The sequence below is a fragment of the Micromys minutus genome (assembly GCF_963924665.1).
Source record: "Micromys minutus genome assembly, chromosome: 3".
Lineage (NCBI taxonomy): Eukaryota > Metazoa > Chordata > Mammalia > Rodentia > Muridae > Micromys > Micromys minutus.
This window is the reverse complement of record NC_137972.1, coordinates 90,480,836-90,484,365: the sequence shown is the minus strand read 5'-3', so window position 1 is coordinate 90,484,365 and position 3,530 is coordinate 90,480,836.

Genomic DNA, 3,530 nt, shown 5'->3' with positions numbered 1-3,530 from the left:
GTCTACCCGGTGCCGCTCTTCCGGGTGCTTTCCAGCAGGCACAGAGGTGGAAAGATGGCTTGTTGAGTGTGTGGTTTGTTAATGAACTCTGAATGGCCTATAAATAATCCTGACTGGACTTTGTCCAGCCAAGAAAGGGTAAAGTTTAGTAAAGGGGGTCGGGAGGAGGGGTGTGTGTAAAAATTATTACACTGGGTGGCTGACTCAGCTACAGTAACTACATGGAGGAGGCGACTGGGGAGAGGAGGCTGGGTTCCAAGTACTTTAAGATGCTACTTGTCTGAGTACCAACTACCTACAATATTACTATTCACAAAACTATAAAGGGTGGAGGTAACCCAGAGAGATGGGCAAACAAAATGTGAAATGAATGCACAGAACATTATCCCCTGAAAGGGGAAACAAAGTCTGACACATAGTACAGAATGGATGGACCTTGGGGACATTATGCCGAGTGAAAGTAACCACATCTTAGAAGACTACTGTGTGGTTCTGTTCACAGAAGCAGAAAACAGAACAGTTGGGGGTTTAGGAGAAACTGGAAAATTGTTGGCCAATGTAATAGAATTCTATCTCGGAACACTGAGGAGTCTTAGAGACGGACGACTGCGGTCCTGCAACAATGCAGATCCACTGCCACTGAGCCAATTATTAAAGACATGGGTATAGTGGTGTTGTCCTTTTTCTTCAGCTAGGTGTAACAATCTTGAACTTTCTACGGAGAAACTGGCTGTTGTACCTGAGGTGTCCTCCTACGGATCCACAGAAGCAGATCTAGAGGCAGGACCCCCACTCTGTCACTGACAGCCCTTGTGTGTGTCTAAGCTCTGTATATGTGTTTAGCTCCACCTCGGGTCCTTTGATCCTGATTTCAGGAAAGAATGTGGTTAGGTACACTTTCAGAAGGAGGAGTAGGATGCTGTGCCTCGCAAGTTCAAGTGTCTTACTACAGGCAAACAGCCCTTAATCCACGCGCTAAATAGTTGTTTAATCATTGACAAGTGTAGAACAGTTTCAAGTCCCTGAAAAGTGCCACAAGGCTGGCTTCAGATTCCCCAGGCCTCAAGGAATGAGATGACCAGCCACACTTGAAGGCTTTGATTACACTGGAGACTTTAATTTAGAAAAAAAATCATTAGTGTGTGTTTGGGGCGGTGCAGTGAGCAGACGTTCGACAGTGCTGTGGAGCGGATGTCTCCTTCCATCTTAAGCCTGGGTTCTGGAGTTGAACTCAGGAGCAGCTCCTGTTGTCTCCAATGACTTGTCTGGGTGCCCAACAGTACAGGGTTTTCTGTAGAGCAACTTAGTGTGGAGGAATCGTTACTTGTTTGTGTTTAATGTAGTCTTGAAAACACAAAAATGCAAATCCTTCCTCATGCTTGCATAAACTGCAATGGTGTTTGTCATTATTAGTTACACATTACTTTTGTAATGAAGCAGGTGTGTGCTGTTGTCAGTGTGGACCGAGTCTCTCACAATGTATCCCTTGCCAGCTTGGTAGTCACTGTAGTGGAAGGACAAGGCGAGCCTTGAATTCAGAGGTGGCTCATGACATGAGTTACCTTTCATGTTTGGATACTTCGTTATCAAATACATAAACACCCCACAGAAACATCTGTGTTCATCCTCCTAAATTGTGACTGAGACTACAGCGCAGCCCCTGAGCATTCAGAATGTGTCAACTGGACTAATTAGCTGTGCTCTGGCCTGGTGGGTGCTTTTAACAATAAAACAAATCATGAGCCCGCTGCTTGGCCAACTAGAGTAACACCTTTCAATTTACTATATCCCAAGGCAAAGTCACTGAGAGCAAAACACAAGCTGAGGGATGTTTGCAACAAGCAACCTTTAACATGAGAGTGTATGCTGGTAGATTTTATGTGTATGTGAATATTATGGAATTTCGTATGACCGTTCAAACATTAAATGTCAACAGAAAACTTAGGAGAGTTTAAATGGACATCTTACACAGAATGGTAAATATAGCAAAGAATAAAATATTTTTCAATCACATTAACAACAAATTATTTTTTTAAAAGTTTCTTCTATTAAGGGTACAATGTAACTTGACAAATGAAGTCTACAAAGTAACTTGTGTTCTAAGAGCTTTGACATTTCTCAGGGTAGCTGAGCATAGTCCTGCTATATTTTGAAACAGAAACTACACAAGAAGAGTTTGGATGGAGACCAAAGAAGGCAGACATTTGGAATCGTGGTTATCTATGTGCACATATAAATGTATATAAAGTATAAAAGAGAAAGTACAGAGGCAGTAGTAATGCTGGACCACTGGCTGTTTGGAAAAAAGAACATGAAGCTAACCTTATTCCTTAAAACAAAATAATTCTATTTATACTGACTTTAAAGGTTTTTTTTTTTTTTTTTAAAAAAAAGTCTTTCTTAAAATACACAAAAATAGCCCCAGAATTGAAAAGCTTCCTACATACAATGCAAAAATCTAAATCCTAGAGGCTGGGGGAAGGGTCACTGCTTCAGAGATAAGATAGGAAAGCCTGGAGACAGCGCAGCAGCTAAGAGCACTGACTGCTCTTCCTGAGATCCTCAGCTAAATTCCCAGCTACCACGTGGTGGCTCACAACCGTCTGTAATGGGATCTGATGCCCTCTTCTGGTGTGTCTGAAGACAGAACTCATGTACATGAAATAAAGGAAAAGCACACATAGAGGAACACATCTGTTGTAAATCTGACATGACATTTGAGTGTAGAAATCTGTGTTACACTGACACAGAAAGGTGGACAAAGGAACAAAAACAATAAGCAGCCAACACGTGGAAAACTACAAGGGCTTAAAAATCCCACATAAAACGAAATAGCTGGAAACCCCAGATATAGAGAGCCATCAGTAGCATGCAGGCAAGAACACAGACCTCACTGCTTTTCTTTGTTCATCTTATGGGTACTTTGCATGTAAATCTGTGCACCATGTATGGAGGACAGGAGTGGGTACAGAACATCAGATCCTCTGGGGCTGGAGTTACAGATGGTTGTAAGCCACCACATGGGTACTAGGATTATAGCCGTGTTTGTACACAGGTTTTCTGCCTGTTCTACAGCCCACTCTGGACCAAGCTAGCCTTGAACTCAGATTATACACGGCATCCACAGCTTTACTGTTGTCTTTTCAGGGGTGACTTTTGAACCTTGATAGTCTTAGTAAATAATGAGGGTTTTCCCACTTTCCAAAAGTTATTTTATACAACCAACTTGTCAGCCTTTGGGTGGTGGATTTATGGTTTTAGTTACCTCTTCTATTCTGAAACATGAAAGGAGCCATTTCTAACCAAGTCTAATTCAGCTTTTCTTATCTGGGCATGCTAAACCACAGTTAAGGGTGTAAACACTCCAGTACTGTAAGCAAGCACATTAACACATAGGCATGCAGATGAAATGTACTTATTAAATCTACCACACCGAAGTTTACCTTTCTGTGTAAGGTCAAAACTGCTTTACCCAAAAAGCCAACACCTCCAGAAAAGCTTTCAATGGTTTTTCCTGAAAAAGTCGACCA